General features: G+C 49.8%; 1 protein-coding gene across 2 annotated transcripts in view; it reads right to left on the bottom strand.

The window, feature by feature from the left end:
- MYRIP (myosin VIIA and Rab interacting protein) overlaps positions 1–12,521 on the bottom strand; it is a 173,180-nt gene extending 160,659 nt beyond the window's left edge. Inside the window, exon 1 of one of the 2 annotated variants that reach the window (XM_084753408.1) lies at positions 12,186–12,521. The gene's annotated coding sequence lies outside the window, so the exon portion shown is untranslated. Of the gene's footprint in view, positions 1–12,109 lie in introns of both variants that reach the window. The other variant, XM_084753409.1, reaches the window with a different exon arrangement.
- Between the last annotated feature and the right edge of the window lie 5,281 nt (positions 12,522–17,802).

Consider the following 17,802-nt stretch of genomic DNA (forward strand, 5'->3'; position numbering starts at 1 on the left):
AATGTCACAGGCCAAAATGGATAGACGCAAACATTGCCAAAGCAATAGTTAGAAACATACAGTTCTTGGTGCACACACAAGATAAAAGGGAGGCTGTAAAAGCCAATGCTTTTGCCATTTGAAGAGACTTTTAAAAGCCAGCTGAGCATGGTGGTGCACTCTTATCAAGTCAGCCCTTAGGAGGGGGGAGGGGGATGGTCATCATGAATTCATGGCAGGCAGAAAGACTCTGTTTCAAGATGAAAGAGTTAGAGGGAAGGAGGGACGGGAGGAAAATTTAAAACTGAGAACAGAGACTAATAAACAGGATGATACACAGTAGAGAAGAGAGAGGCAACAACCGGCTCTTTTGGTGAATAAAAAGAATGTATGCCTTTGGCAAGAGCGAGGGAGAGCAGAGGCAGGGCCTGGCTGGTGATGTGCAGAGACACAGGGCTAAGCCCCGCCTCCCACAGTCCTCATCCCCTGAGCAGAAGGGACACCACACAAGAGCACCTGGAGCTGTGGAAGGGAGGGCTCCCACCTGGGTGGCAGAGACCTCAGGGGAGATTTCCCACAGGGACCACAAAGCTAGCATTCCCCTGAGCAGCCTCGTAAGGACTTGGCTCAAGGATGCGGTTATGGGGGCCATCCAAACTGTCTGTACTGAGAAGGGATAAGCCCTGAGGCTGTGCTGGGCATCATCGGTCCCGTCAGCAGAGTCCCTCAGGATTAGTGTGAGGTTTGGGGGAGAACGATGATGTGTTTGAACGCTAGGTCTTCAGTTGCTGGCACTGTTGGGGGAAGTGTAGCCTGTAGAGCCTTGTTGGAGGAAGCGTGTCACTGGAGGGAGCCTCTGAGAGCTGAAAGACGCGCAGCGGTTTCCAGTTCACTCCCTCTGCTTCCTGCTTGTGCTCCAGCCGCCATATCTGCCTGCCGCCACGCCTGCCTGCCGCCACGCCTCGTCAGTGATGGCTGACTGGAACAACCAGATGAGCTAATGGCTAGATGAAGTTATAGTATATAAATACAGGTTGTTGGAAGCAGCTCTCGGCCATCATGCAGAGGGAGGGAGGGACGGAGGGAGAGAAGGAAGAGGAGGAGGAGAGATACAGAAAGGGGGTGGGGGTGGGGACCAAAATGTCTGGATTATATAGTGAGGGGCCTCTGGGAGAGGGATAAGGCCTGACCTGGGCTAGGGAACTCAGGGTAGAGGTACATCAGCTCCCTGGTATATCAGGTAGGGATCCAGGGATACCTGAAACCAAACAGTGGTGATGGGCTCTTAAACCTTTGGAGCCACAAGCCCAATAAATCCTTCCTTCTATAAGTTGGCCTGGACATGGCGTTTTATCACAGCAATAAAAAAGTAGCTAATATGATTAGTAATTTGATTTTCTCTTTCAAGACAGGGTCTCTCTGTGTTAGCCATGGCTGTCCTGGACTCGCTTTGTAGACCAGGCTGGCCTCGAACTCACACCGATCCACCTGCTTCTGCCTCCCCGGAGTGCTGGGATTAACCTCACCTTCATCACTGTGACCAACTCACCTACCTGACCAGAAGGAATCTTAAGGAAAGAAAGCTGGCTCACAGTTTAAAAGACTACAGTCATGGTGGCAGAAGCAGGGGGCTGCAGGTCATGTGGCATGGGCAGTCAAGAAGCAGGGGGTGACATATGCTGGAGCTCAGCTCACTTTCTCCTTGGGGTTCAGTCTAGGTCCCCCACCCACAGGCTTGGGGTTCAGTCTAGGCCCCCCACCCACAGGCTTGGGGTTCAGTCTAGGCCCCCCGCCCACGGGATGGTGCCACCCTCATCTGAAGTGTGTCTTCCCACCTCTCTCACGGATGTCCTCAGAGCTTCGCTTCCTGGTTATTCTAAGTGACATCCAGTTGACAACGGAGACGAGCCACCACAGACTATGCCCATCTCCCCCAACATTACCCCAGCTTCCAGTTTCCCTGGCTAGAAAACGACCCGGAATTCACAACAAATCATGGAAGCATGAGAGCATCACACAGTTGCCTGAGCTGCCAGGACCTAGTCCAAGAGCACTGCTTAAGGATTTTGACAAACAGCCATGGCAGATCCCGAGCCAAGGTCCCCTCTGCCCTCTGGGCACTTGTCCTTCCCAGAGCCTGCACACCTATATTGCTTTCCAAGGCTCTGCTCAGTGAGATTAAATCACCAGACCACAGCATGACTATGCTCACCACAGCTGGAGAGCACACATCTGTCTTCCTCTGCGGCAGAACACTCTAAATCAAAGCCATAAAATGGCATTCCATAGGGTTTTTCTTATCTCTGTGGGTGACATATAAATGTATACAGAAACTTTAATTCATAATCACATAGGAAGGATAACAATTAAAACACAAAAAGCAAGGGCTAAAAGATGGTCCAAACAGGAAAATATTTGCCACATAATCATACAGACTTGACTTCGGATCCCCAGCACCCATGTCAAAAAGGCCACATGATGGCCATGTATCAAACCCCAGTGCTAGGGAAGCGGGAACAGGCAGATCCCTGGGGTGCACTAACCAGCCAGCCTAGCAGAGGTGGAGAGAGACAGAAGAAAACACTTAATGCTGTACACGCACACACACATGAGTACACGCACACATACATGTGCACACACACATACACATACAAATTTTTATACAGTTGCATAAAGCTTTCTTGACTCTCCTTATAGAAATGGAAATAATTCGTTCTTAGATACAAATTCTTGGGCACCTCCATGCCATCCACCTCCCAGCCTGTCTTCCTGACCTTCAAGCCACATTGTGCTCTTCTGCGAGCAACTGAGCAACCCTTCCTCATAACCTCGTTCATGGCACCGTTGCATTGGCACCAACCCAGCTGAGGTCCCCTGAATCGTAAAGAAGAAATGAGGAAAAGAACCAATTGCTTAATGATGAGCCAGCACCCTGGGTCGCGTGAGGAAGGGTGCCTCCCTGGGTTTCCTTCAGTGCTGCTCACTGCACTCACCTCCCCCTCACAGCCTGCCCCCACTGGAGGTTCTGCCACGCACCTGGCCAATTAATAAACTGTTACCCGCTCTCCCAAGCAGACGGATGCTCATGGGATGCTTAGGCAGGCAACACCTGCTACTGTTAAAACATCGGCGTGGGGCACTGGTATGTGAACGGACAGCTCATTAGTGACCGACTCCGTGTGATGATACCTCTTGGGCAAGGAGGCTCACAGCCAGCAGGGTTTTGAAAGTGAAGACTTTTCAAGCCTGCATCCATCTGGACAAAGAATGCAGCATTTTTTTAGAAGTGACAGAGTGACTTTAATTTCCTCCCTTCTATGCTTACCTGTGTCCTATAACTCATGTGTCTTTTCTTAATAAGTTGAATCATCTTAGCTTTAAATTCCAGGTCAAATCCCACATCTCCCACAAACTAGCCTATCTGGACCGCCCTGTCTCCAGCAAAGCCTGCTTTGATGAGTTAACGCTCTTTGAAAGGGACCAGGCACTGTTTTTGGTTGTTCGTTTGGTTTTTTGTTTGTTTGTGTGTTTGTTTGTTTTGATTTTTCGAGACAGGGTTTCTGTGCGTATCCTTGGCTTGGTTGTCCTGGAATTGCCTTGTAGATCAGGCTGGCCTCGAACTCACAGCGACCCGCCTGCCTCTGCCTCCTGAGTGCCCAGCTTGGGGTTCTATGTTTGAATCAGCCTTGTAAACTTACCTTCCTTTCTGAAGATGCTGAGTCCAGTGAAGGATCAACGGGAATGGGATGGAAGGAGGGATGGCTTTCCAAAACAGACGCTCTCTGGGTAGGGTGCCCGAGGAAGCGTACGCAGTAGTAAACGTATAGTGTTATAATTGAAAAAAATACGATTTCTCATACTGTAACATCTAGATATAATGTCAAAACTAATTACTATTAAACCTAACTCAACTTTAGGAGATTAAAAATATATAAGAAAGGAACCTGATAAAATTAAACAAAAGCATAACTTTTGAAACTAAGTCAAATGCTTATTGAAGGTATACATTTTCCTTGGCTTCTCTCTGAAGCTCTCTCTTCACTCTTTGTAGGTATCTGAGCACATCGCTGTAGATCAAAGATAGGAACACAAACTTTGAGGTGGGCTATGGCACTGTTGCTCCATTATGCGGGAGGTCTGACATGCTATAAATAACTATAAATAAAAAAGAAACAACATCAACATTATTTGTGATGTGTTTTGCTTCCTACTAAAATATTCAGAAAAATCTATAAACCAACAAAGATGCTAGGAAGAAAATATATAAACCACATGCAATGGTCAGGCTTTATTGTCAACTTGACAGACTTAGCACCATCCAAAAGGCTTATGTCTCGGGTGCCTGAGAGGGAGCTTCCAGCCTGGGTTAACTGAGGTGGGGAGGCCCGTCCTGAATGTGGGGCCCACAGTGACTAGAAAGGCAAAGGGAGCTGGGTAGCAGCACCTCTCCCCCTCCTCATCCTAAGGGCACACACCCTGTGACCAGCCACTCGAACCTGCCACCAGGACAGGCTTGTACCTCACGCCGTGATCTGAAGTCAATCTTCCCTTCCTCACGTCGGGTGCTTTTGTCACAGCACAAACAAATTAAACTATATATTGGCAATAACCAATTAACAAATGTAATTATCTGCAAAAAGCTCCCACTGGAAAGAAGAATAAAAGCAGCTCGTGACTGGGAACCCGGCTGAGTAAAGCGCAGCCTGCACACAGGACAGCGCACACCATGAACAAGGAAGGAAGCAGACATTCTGCAGCATGGGAAAACTTCAATAGGCAGAAGCAAGCCACCATGCCAGGTTCGTGCAACGCTGAGGACGGCCGCCGGGCGCAGAGAGATCGGAATTGGTGTAGGTTTGCGGTGACCAGGTGCACTGTACGTGGTGAGGGGTGGGGGACTGCCCATGGGCACGTCTGTTTTCTTTTGAAAACAACAAGGACGCTCTGATACTAGACTGTGCTGTTTACTGCACACCCTGGGTTTAACTTAGAACTCAGAATTACAAATGTTAAGCGAGTGAACTTTGGGGGCGTGCGGATTATACCTCCGCAAGGACATGAATTTGAAACTGATAGAAACAACTCTAAACATCCCATACAGGCCCCCAGAGCTTCCCGGAGAATGTTACAAAGCTTTGTTACCATCTAAAAGGAGCGGCTGTTGAGGCAGATCCTGTCAGTGAGTAAGACAACTGAAAAAGGATGAGGAGCCTCCTCCCCATAAACTACAGAGTTAAGTAAACCACGGCAGGGCTTCTCTAGGAGGTTGGGAGGGGGACGAACCAGAAGATCCTAAAATTCACGTTCAAGTCTAAGGGGTCTGGAGCGGATATGAAAGTTTTGAAGAAAAAGTCTAAGGCGGGATGATTTATTCCAAGGTTTTAGTAATTAAGTAAAATGGAATTTAGCCCAGGAATCACAAGACAAATGGGACAGAACGGAGTCGAAAGAACATCGAAACAAAATCCGTATCTGGCCAAGACAGGAGCAGATAATGGGAACAGAACGAATCCCTCCCTCCGTGATAACGAGATGGAGGGCTTCCATTACAGGACGGCTCCAACCTCTGCCTCAGACGGCACGGAAATATAAACGTCAGATGAGTCTAACTGCAGAAAATACAATCTTCACCCTGACGGGAGTCTCAGCAGAGCTGGGCCTCTCCTGTAAGGCTAATAGACTCCTACGAAGGTCGTGTCTTAGGGCAGAAGTTGGTTGAGCCAATTCTGGTACAGCTGGCCAACGAGGTCCAGATGTGTGGGGGGTGGGTGGGGTCTTTATATGATGACTGTCTCCAAAGTCTCGGATGACAGGCAAAGCGTCCCACTGTTGTCACCATCTCCAACACTGTTGTTGTTGTTGTTATTATTATTATTATTATTATTATTATTATTATTATTATTATTATTATTATTCAATTACCGTTATTAGTCTGACCAGGGCCCAAAAGAAGAGTCTGAGAATGAGTAAATCAAGAAGTATGATTCAGAGGTGAAAGAGCCAGTGGAGAGAAATGACAGAAGGCAGGAAGAAAATAAGAGAATCTTCCAAGGGTTTATACAGTGTCAGGGCAGCGAGGAAGCCGCTTAATCAAACCCAAACGGCCACAGTTGAAGACAGGAGAAAATAGGAACTCCCAATACACTGTAGTGGACAGTGGAGAGTCAGAGCCCTCAGACAGTCATTTACAAACCCACTGGATGACACACCACAGGGAGAGGCTGGCCAAGCATATCCCACTCTCCAGTCTGGGAATACAGATGCTAGACACTCACGTGTGACCCCGAGATTTATCAAGGACACTTATTGCAAATGGTAGAAATATCTTACTGTCTATCAATGGGTAATGCTGAAACCCAGGCATATCAGAGGCAGCTGGATTAAATAGGAATCATGAGGACTTAAGTTCAAATCCCCAGAAGCCACATAACAGACAGGCAATGAAGATCTGCAACCCCTGCTGCCCTACTGTGAGAAACATAGTAAAAACGAGACTCCCGTAAAAGGTCATCTGCCTGCTAGCCTGGTGAATGCAGCTGCAAACAGCCAAAGACTGCTCCAACCAACGCAGAGTGTGAGGACCAACAGCAAAGGCTGACCAGCATACACATGCTGCTTGGTGTGAGAAGGCATACACACACACACACACACACACACACACACATACACACACACATGTCACATACACATAAAGTTTACTGTTCTTGTTTAAGAATCAACAAAACTACTGTGGTGGTTTGTGTGAGAAAGGTCACTTGACGGCTCAAGTATTTGGACACGTGGTCCCCAGTTGGCAGCACTGTTATGGGGCCTTGCTGGAGGAAGTAGGTCACTGGGGGCGGGCTTTGAAGGTTTATAGCCCAGCCCTACTTCCTTTTCACCCTCTTCCTTCCTGTGTGATAAAATATCCCTCAGCTTCCTGCTCCAGTTGCCTGCTGCCACGCTTCCCCGCGCATTATAGACTCCCTCTCTTGAACATTAAGCCAAAATAAACCCTGTTTCCCATAAACTTCTTTTAAATGGTGTTTTATCAGAGCACTAAACCTAATAATAAATCTACAATGGCCAATAAGCATCAACACATATTTAGAGGTTAAAAAAAAAAATAATAGCACAGGGCCAGGTGAAACAGATTTCCATGACAATTAACTTCAAACACAAAGTGGGAGTAGCTACCGACAGGCACTTGGTCCCAATGTGGCAGGTGGTACGAATTCAGCTCCAGGATCTCCCACTTCCGAGTCTGAACTTCCCACTCACTCAGAAGAGGGGTTTTCTGGAGTTAACTGGCTGCTAAGTACAAGGCCAGATGCCAAGGAGGGCACAGAATGACACAAGGCTCTCGCCACCCTCCAGGAGGACACAAACTCATCTGGAGAAGCTCGGCTCTTGACCCTCACTCTAGCCTGTGAACTTGGAAAGAGTGCTGAACTTCTGAAGTCCAGGTTTGTCTGCAACTGAAAAGGCCAATGTCCTCCCACCTGGAAAGATGAAGGAACCATACGGTGCCCAGGGCGTGCAGACACCGTCCACACTTGGTGTCAGCCCAGTATCATAGTGCCCGGGGCATGTAAACAACCATCCACACTCGGTGTCAGCTCAGTCTCACAGTGCCCAGGGCGTGTAAACACCCATCCACACTCGGTTGTCAGCTCAGTCTCACAGTGCCTGGGCCATGCACACACCATCCACACTCGGTGCCAGCCCAGTCTCACAGTGCCCAGGGCGTGTAAACACCCATCCACACTCGGTTGTCAGCTCAGTCTCACAGTGCCTGGGCCATGCACACACCATCCACACTCGGTGTCAGCTCAGTCTCACAGTGCCCAGGGCGTGTAAACACCCATCCACACTCGGTTGTCAGCTCAGTCTCACAGTGCCTGGGGCATGCAGACACCGTCCACACTCGGTGTCAGCTCAGTCTCACAGTGCCTGGGGCATGCAGACACCGTCCACACTCGGTGCCAGCCCAGTCTCACAATGCCCGGGCCATGCACACACCGTCCACACTCGGTGCCAGCCCAGTCACATTTAGAAGCACAAGAGACACATCTCAAGGCCTGTCGTTGAGGGTGTTTCCAGAGAGGGTTAGCTGAAGAAGGACCCAACCTGGATGTGGGTGTCACCATCCCTTGGACTGGGGTCCTAGGAAGGGGGAAAAAAAAAGGAAAGAAGAAAACGCGTGGGCACCAGCATCCGTCTCTCCGCTTCTTGACTGTGGGTGCAGAAGTGAGATCAGCTACCTCACATGCATGGTGCCACAGCATGGACAACGCCCTTGGGCTGTGAGCAAAATAAACCCTTCCTTCCTTAATTGCTGCCCTGAGGACTTTTGTCACAGCAGTGAGAAATAATATAGTCACCAGAAGAACACAGCACCCCGTGCAGCATCTTGATGATGTGACGTGGACATGGGCGAGGATGCCAGGCAGCCCCAGAATCCTCACCTGCTCCCCGACTGAACTCTCCCTGTGAGGCGCCGAGGGACATTTTCCCAGTAACCCATCCAATCCTCGAAACTTGCCCTGGATAGCACTCTGTGGAAGGAGCCATTGGCCTCAGGAAAGAGATATTTCAAACCTTTGGGGGATTGTGGGGTGGTATATAATACACACACCTAAGCAAGACTTCTCTAACACCCCAATGACGTGCCACCATCGCCCCACAAGGCTGAGGAAAAGGGACCACCAGCTCAGCTCAGCTCAGCTCCGAACCAGCTCCCAAACCCTGGGGCGGACTCTCTCTGTGAACTCAGCAGTAGGGGGCCAAAAAGGGCCTTCCCACCAGAGAGCAGGAAACAGCATCTATAAGAACTTTCTGGAGATTCTGGGCTGTTGGGTTTTATCCCTGGATTCTTTTCTGGGTCTTTGTTTGTTTGTTTGTTTTGAGACAGGGTTTCTCTGTGTAGTCTTGGCTGTCCTGGACTCACTTTGTAGACCAGGCTGGCCTCGAACTCACAGCGATCTGCCTGCCTCTGCCTCCCGAGTGCTGGGATTAAAGGCGTGCGCCACCACTGCCCGGTTTATCCCTGGATTCTTTCTGAGGGCTCCTGACAGTGGGTGGCTGCATTCTTCAGCCAACATGGTGCCACCATGTGGCAACAGCCCCAACACTTCATAAATCAGTTGAAAAATTTCTGATTCCATCCAACTTTTAACTTTGAGGCATTAAAAATAAACTAATTCATATTTTTTTCTCACTCGTGTCACACAATTTAAGACGCGCACCATTCAAATTTAGTCAATGGAAAAGCAATTTCAGGGGAGTAAACTGGGCTCCGCGTATCAATGGCTGCTCTATCTGGGGTCTGACTATCACCCCATCAAATAACTGATCGTCCCTGGATGGTGGGACTGCCAACCCAGATCCTAAGATCAAACATTTCCGTCTAGTTTTCTGCTGTAGATAAATGACTCTTGGTTTGAGCTCATTAAAAAAGGTTTAAAAAAAATTAAGCCAAACATGGCTCACACCACTAACCCCAGCATTTGGGAGGCCGAGGCTGGAGGAAAACTGCAGGTTTGAGTTTAGCCTGGACCATATAGAGAGTTCCATGAACCCCGAGCTATAGGTAAGACACTGTCTTAAAGAGGGGTGCGTGAGGGGGTGCAGATAAAGAAAACCAAACCGTGACAGTCTCACTTCAGCTTGATAGCCAAATAATATGATAAAAATGAAATGAACTTTGCTTGGCCAAACTAAATAATGTGAGTTACTTCTGGGGCCTACTGCCTTTCATGAGTTACAAGGAGACTGTGAAGGTTTGGGGGGTGGTGTTGCTGTTGTTGTTGGCACTAGATACACAGGTGTGGCTAGTCTATGAAAATCCATCCAGTATACACTTTAAATAGTTACTTTTTTTCTTTCGTATGTATATATGCCTGCGTGTATATATGTGTACTCTGTGCCTATATGCTCTGTGCGTATGGGTGGCATTCATGTGTGCTCTGTGCCTGTGGGGGGCATTCATGCGTGTATATGTGTGCCCTGTGTGCTCTGTGCCTGTGGGGGCATTCATGCCTGTATATGTGTGCCCTGTGTGCTCTGTGCCTATGGGGGGCATTCATGCCTGTATATGTGTGCCCTATGTACTCCTTGCCTGCGGAGCTCACTATAGGGTGTCAGATCCTCTGGAGCGGAAGTGAGCCAACACACAGGTGCTGGAACCAAGCCCAGGTCCCCTGCAAGAGCAGCCAGTGGTCTTAACTGCTGAGCCAGCTCTCCAGCCCCAGACACACACTTGAGAGCTATACAACTTTTTGTAATTATAGTTTACTAAAATGTTAAAACAAATTGACCAGGGGCTGATGAACAATCCTGCTTTACCTGAACTCTGAGATAAGACCACGTCAAACACCATCAGAACTAAGCAGACATAAACGGATGGGTTGGTGTTTAGTTTTCTGTGAGGCACTGTTTGGCCAAAGATAATCAAGTTGATCTGAACACCAAGGCACAGACATGCTCTCTTACTCCACTCCCTCACCGCACCCCATCCCACCCCACCGCACCCCAGGACATACTCTGTAAGTCTGTTAGATCTTGTTTTGTTTTGATTTTGAGTTTTCCAGACAGGGTTTCTCTGTGTAGCCTTGGCTGTCCTGGACTCGCTTTGCAGACCAGGTTGGCCTTGAACTCACAGAGATCTGCCTGCCTCTGCCTCCTGAGTGTTGGATTAGAGGTGCACTACACTTTTTAAACCAGCCGTTCTCAACCTTCATAATGCAAATCAGACACGCCTTCTGGCCCAGAGGCACTCCCTCCATGGATGGGGAATGGCTAGGAAACCACAGATACCCACATCCAGGCCATGAACACCAACAGGAAGACGGAAAGCAACCTTCAAAGCTTCACCAAAACTAAATGTCTCTGGAAAAATCGTATTTAGATCTGCAAATCATCTCCTTTCCATACCACCCGCAAGGTCCCTTCTTCCTGGTACCACAACCCCAATGCATTTTCACAGCGTGCCCTGGGAACCTCAAGAGCCTTGGGAAGACCGGCAGCAGGTGTTCCATCTTAAAAATGAAAATTATGAGGCTCAGAAAAAAGGTCTGTCAATTATCAGGGCATATGAGTAGTGGTGGCATCACTGGGTGTCAGAGGAAGGACATGTGGGACCAGGGAAATGACAGGCAGGTGCAACAACCCTCTCCCCAGCTCAAAATGGAAGAACAGCGTCTCCAAGCTCTGAATCAACCACACCTGGAAGAGGCCTCCAGTCTCCCCAAGAAAGCCTCTAGATAATTAACAAAAGGCATAGTGTGGGGTAGGGGGTGGGGCAGGCAGAAGCGAAGTCCATCTCAAGGAATTTTCTAGGAGATAGGAGAGACCCTTAGAGAAAGCCGCCTTTCAGCGTTCTAGCTTCCCGTCCCAGGTCTTGGAAGAGCGGCTGGGATACAGGTCCTGAGGACAGGGTTAATTTGGGAGACCGGAAGCCAAACACAGCCTATGAAAGCGCTTAGCAGAGTCCCTGGCCTCCCGCAGAAACATCAGTCAATTAAGTGACCAGAAGAAGACAGTGCCTCAGATTGCCGCACTTACGAGGGTTCTCACCACACAAACGCCCCACACGGAAGGTGTCCAGACACTGCCCCAGCCATCAGTCGAGACCCAGTGGGTGGGCTCTAGATCGTTCCAAGTCTGATGTCTTTGTAGATAGTAGGAAATGAGAAAGAGACCAGGATGACACCCTGCCCAGTACCTTTTCTACTGCACTTCTTTGGAAGCCCGGGGCTGAGCCCAAACGCAGTCTGCCTTTTGGGGGTTAACGCTGCGCACGAGCTGTGACCTTCGACGAGTCCCTAATTAGCCCCATTTTACAAATATTAGGAGTCTAAAAGAGTCATGTGGCCGGTGCTGGCCGGCTGCCTGGTGCGCACCGGGTGGTTTGAGGCGCCCGCCAGTGAGCGAATCCCTTAGCAAGGTACGCGGGGCACCGCAGCCCGAGCGCTACGTGGCCAGCGGGGAAACGAAGGGGTCAGCTCCCGCCCCAGCAGCCACAGAAAGGGGCGGATCTGACTCTGTCGGGGCCAAATTCAAGTATCCACCACCCCTTCCACAGAGGCAGGCTGGCCATGCCCCGCACCAGGTGCGGGGGACCGCGCGCGCGACATCTTCAGACACCCACCCCAAAAGTTGCCGCAACGTGACAGCGGAGCGTGGCATAGAGCTGCGGGTGCGGAGGGGAGAGCTCGAGGACTCACCCGGGCTGGCCGGCCTGGAGTAGGTCCGCGGCGGGGCTCATGGATGGCGGCCAGGCTCAGGGCCACCGCACCTCGGGTGGCTCCGGGTCACCTGCCGCAGCGTCCAGCGCGCGATCGTGAAGCTGCAGATTCCCGGTGCGCCTGAGCTGGGGCCGCAGCCACAGCGGGAGCCGGGCAGCGCGGGCAGGAGGACGGCGCGCGGCGACGAGGGAGGTGCCCGCTCCAGGCAGCCAGCCAGCGCCAGCCCAAGCCGCTGCGGCCGCTGCCACCTGCCGGCCCCGCTGACCGCCAATCACAGGCGCCCGGGGCGGCGGCGCGTGCGGAGGCGGGGCGGGGGCGCGTGCGGGGCGGCTGGCGGGAGCGGCGGTGACACCAGCGCGCCTGCGCCGGGACACCGGCCGCCTACCCCGCGGGTTCCTCGCGAGCTCCCCGGGTGCGCGGGTGGCACGCGCCGGGAGGGGTGGGGCGCATGGGGAAGAGGCGGGGCTGGAGCTGCGCGCACCCGGAGAGCTGCGGGTTGCGGCGCAGTGCGGCGCGGGGGTCGCGATCGTGAGGACTCTCCCACACAACCAGACCTAACTTCGGGTCATCCCTAGAGCCGAAGTCAGGCTTTGCAGCCTTGGAGATCTGCCCACTGAGGGACGGGTCACCGCAACCTGGGCCTTTCTGGTCCTAGGAACAGCGCGATCTGCTGTTGGCTCCAGCCTCAGCAAAGACGGCGTGGCGCACCTGCATCAACACCTCCTCTCACTTCACTGCCCCCGACCCCTAGAGTGTTTTTTAGTAACGGTTGTGACCGCTGTCTGCATTCGTTATTCTCCAGGGAACTTAACAGAAGCTAGCCGTGCTCGCTCATTCAATACACACTACTTCCGCGCTAGGCGCGTGCCCCTATAGTCGCTGCACCGCTGGGGTGGTGATCCCGCGACTACTGCAAGTGAGGGGTGCGCTGGGGCGCGTGCCTGCAGTCCACGTTCACCAAACGATGACTAGGAGCTGAGAATGCCCCCCCAATCTACAGCTGCTCTGCTCGTTTATTATACGGAGCAAGCCCAGGACCTGGGGTATTCTCAGAGCAGCTACCTCAACCTGGGGAAACACCTGGCCAGTGTCGACTGCTGTCTGGGTAGCAAGGACTCCCGTCAGAATAAAGCTTCCACAGCGCTACAGCGGTGATTTCAAAAATCTCAGCTCTAAGTCTCATAGGTCAATGCGCCGAGGTCGTGTCCTATGTAAATGCATGCAGTGGAAATGGAAACACGCCTTTGCAGAACAGCGAGGGCAGGAAATTAAATAAGAACGTGTAAGGCATTGAATTGGTTTCTCTAAAGAACCAGTTTCCTCCCTCGAGGGATTTTTAAACTGCTAAAGGAAGAAAGCATTTTATTTATGTTCCATCCTAACTGTATTTAGGCCCAGCTAGTAGCCACACCGTACAACACTCAACAGTTCACCAGACTCCCTCCCACCCTTGCCTCCCCCCGTCTCAGCTCCTGCCGCTGAGCACAGCCAGTGATTACCTTCGCTGGAGAGCATCCTGATTAAAATCATTAACCTCAAGTGTCAACTTGAGGCGACCTAGAATCACCTGGGAGACGGGCCTCTGGGCGGTTCCACTCCACAATCCTCTTGAGTATGTTACCTGGGGTGGGAAGACCCATCAGCTGTGGGCGGCACCATCCCCTGGGCTGGAATTACCCGCTTCCAGGAATGAGGTCAGTCTTCCCAGAGTGTATATTACATCACCCAACAAAATCGCCACCCCCTGGGCGGGAGAGACGGCTAATGGGTTAATAGCACTGTCTGCTCTTTCAGAGGACCAGAGTCTGATTCCCAGCACCCACATGTCAGCTCCCAAGCATCTGTAACTCCAGTTCCAGGGGATTTGAAGCCCTCTTCTGAACCCCACATGAACCGGGCATGCAAATAGCATACAGACCTTCATGCAGGCAAAACACTCAAAACACCTGAGCCATCTCAAGGACCCCAAGACTGGGGTATTCCGACAGCGAGTTAGCCAAGAAGATGAAATGACAGGATGGTGAGTCAGATAGCCAAATGTTTACCCCCTGCACCTGCCCCCCCCCCTTGCTGGCTAACAGTGGGCCACATTACCTCTCATGGGCCCCTTGTTAATTTCCTGACCGATATGAGCACTGCCTCCCACACAAGCACGCACACACATAGGAGAGGCTAGGACTCACATTTGAGAGGAAATATGCAGCATTGCTCTTTCTGGGCCCGGGCTCACCTCACTTAGTATAACACTTCCCAGTTCCATCCACTTTCCATGAACTTCATAACTCCATCTTCTTCACCATGTTTTTATTATCCTTGCATCTGGTGATGGACAAATTGGCCACCCCTGACTCCTTGCTGTTGTGAATGCAGCAACCAGAAAAGTGAGTGGACGATGGTTTCTGGGGTGGACTAAAGAGTCCTTTGGGTGTAGAAGGGGTAGAGAGGTTCATTTTCACCCAGACCTGGTGAGGATCTCAGCGTCTGCAGCTGGGTCCCAACCCCACAGCCTCTTCCTGACACTGGGGCTGGGCTCAAAGGTTAGCTGACTTGGTGCTAGTCTTTGCAAAGTTGGCTTGGCAAATAACTGTCTCATGAAACTCCCAAGAGTCAAGTCTTGATGCCTACCCAAGGATTTTGAAAGAAGGGCAGAGTTGCTAAAGGATTTGAAAAAGATCCCAAATAAGAGGGGGAAAAGTATAGATGGAAACCCATTCAGTGGAAGAGCCCTGCCCTCACTTGTAGTTCTTCAGGTTGGGAAGAGGCCTCCTTCAATTTTTCACCAGAGATAATACTGATATTTTTAAAATGTGTTGTCTTGCAGATGAGTTGGGTGTCCAGGAGCATGGCAAAAAGAAAGAAAGAAAAGAAAGAAAGAAAGAAAGAAAGAAAGAAAGAAAGAAAGAAAGAAAGAAAAAGAAAGAAAAGAAGGAGTCCCAACTGTGACTTCCAGGCTCACTCCACTTTGAGCTGTCACCCACCAAAATTCTGCCAAACTCCAGTAGGGTTCTTTTCCCCCAGGGACTAGGTTCATCAGTGCCTGCTCCTCCAGGTAGCTCATGGCCATCACTAAGTCGAGTTCCCAGGGATCTGGCGCCCTCTTCTGGCTTTCATGGGTACCTGCATATATGTGGCATACATACACACAAACACAAATAAAAATTTTTCTAGACTTTAATTTAAAAAAAAAAAAAAAGGACCTATCCTGTCTTTGCCTCTCGTGACTCAGAGAAGAATTTATCTTTCCACTTTCTGCATGCTCTTGAGCCCTGGATAGGTCTTAATGGATTCTTCTCCTACAAAGAAAGAGCTGTTTGACATTTGGGCACACAAGAAACTGTATCCCGGCTTCTTTTAAAATGGAATCCAGACAGTCCATTTCTAAGAAGATTGATGAGTTTGTACTGACTGGAAAAGGATGTGTCTCAGGAGGATTCTGGGTAGAATTAAAAGACCACTAGTCACACGACTAGAATGCTGGTCTCAGCTCATCAACTCCTGGATGTGTGACCTGGGACCTGCCTGTCAGCTACCCAAACCCTAGGGTCCCCCAATATAAAATACAATACAATCTTCTCTACTGCCCTGGAGGTGTTTTGATTAATCAATACAATGTATATGAAACTCTTTTGTGTATAGAAAAATGTAGCAAATGTTAGCTATGAGAAATTATCATCTGTAGCGTGGAGAAAGCAGGTTTATAAATAATGTTACTGTGCAGTTTTTGACATTTCCTAGCACAGAGGTGGCAGGTTAGAGGGTTCACCTGCTACTTCCCTATCAGCTAGGAGCAGAGCTCTGTCTCTGTCATCCCAGGTAGCGCTTGCTACATGGCAGTAACTAAGTATTCTCTGGGACCCTCACTCACTGAGACAACACTCAAGCCAGAGACATGTCAAGCTCTTGGCCTCCACAGCACTATCTTGGTGAGTTGTGCATGGCCAATCAGTATTTGGTGGATGAACTTAGTGAGAATTTAAGAATGAGCAAATTGGACCTCATGACAGTCGAAAGCACGGCTCTATGAACAATCCTGCCAAAGGGATGAGCAGGAAAACTACATACTAGAAGAAAACATCTTCAAATCGCATATGCAGCCAAGAACTTCTCTAGAAATATGCCGATTTTTAAAAATTCAACAGTAAAACTAACCTCCAAGCAATCTGATTTGCCAATGAACAACACCAAGCCATGAAGCAATAAATCACCAAGGAATGTACCTCACTCACTAACAGGCACCCAGAGATGCTCAGTATCGGTAGCCACTAGAGAAACGCACACTAGGACTACAGTGCGATACTGGTACACACAGCTGCCAAAAGGTGTGTGTGTTGGGGTGACAATACCAAATGGTCACACAAAGGCAGGGAAACACTCCCGTAGGAACTTAAATGACACGAATCCTTTTGGACAGAGATTCACACTCTTTCAGAACCTGAACCAGACTTACTTTCCAGTGTAGCAATTGCCACCTTGGACATCTATCCCAGCGATGTGAAAATTCCTCGTGGCTAGGGAGATGCATCAGGCACCAAAGCACTTGCCTCACCTTCGTTTGATCCAAAACCCATGCTTAAAAGCCAGGCGATTACAGTCTCAGTGGTGGGGAGGCAGAGCCAGGAGGGTCTCTGGGCCTCCAGCCTGGCCTACCTGGCAAAGTTCCAGGCCAATAAAAGACCTCGTCTCAGAAAGAAAGCAGAAGACACTCAAGGAGTGACACCTGTGTTCAGACTGTCCCCTGAACCTGTGTTGTGAGCAACAACAACCAAAAAGATATGCTATGTTATGCTGTGTTACATTAGCTATATTTGACAGCTATAAAAGAGTGGATTGGGATCCAGAGAGGTGGACCCACGGTTCAGAGAACTGGCTGCTCATGTACAGAATCTGTGTTCAATTCCCAGCATCCACATGGTGGCTCACAACCATCTGCAATTCCAGTGCCACGGGAAATGATGCCTTCTTCTGGTCTCCATGGATACCAGGCACACACGTAGTGCACAGACATACATGCAGGCAAAACATGCATACACATGCATACATGCATGCATGCAATCTTTTTTAAAATAGTAAAGATTGAGTTCGAGATGTGTAAAAAAAAAATTTTTTTTTTGGTCCCTTAAACATAGCAAAGTGTATGGCTTCTGACATCTTCCTGGGCAGGGTGCCCACCTGACGCTGGCCTGCTAGAGACAGCCTGCTGGAGTCTCTGAGGCAGCCAGAGCTGCCCTCTCTACTGTTGCAGATCTCAGAGTAGAATTGGGCTTTACATAACCTCAACAGAACATCCCATTGTGATTTTTTTTTCAGACACAAATTTGTTTCTTTTTTTTTTTTTTTTTTCTTTTTTTTTTTTTGGTTTGGTTGTTTTTTCTTTCCTCCTCCTCCTCCTCCTTCTTTTTAGTTTTTCAAGACAGGTTTTCTCTCTGTAGCCTTGGCTGTCCTGGACTCACTTTGTAGACCAGGCTGACCTTGAACTCACAGGGATCCACCTGCCTCTGCCTCCCCAAGTGCTGGGATTACAGGAGTGTGCCACCGCACCCGGCTTTCTTTCTTTCTTTCTTTAGTGAGGCTAGATCATTAATTCAGTTCTCACTGA

Source organism: Acomys minous, assembly GCF_964271855.1.
Source record: "Acomys minous genome assembly, chromosome: 13".
Taxonomy (NCBI): Eukaryota; Metazoa; Chordata; class Mammalia; order Rodentia; family Muridae; genus Acomys; species Acomys minous.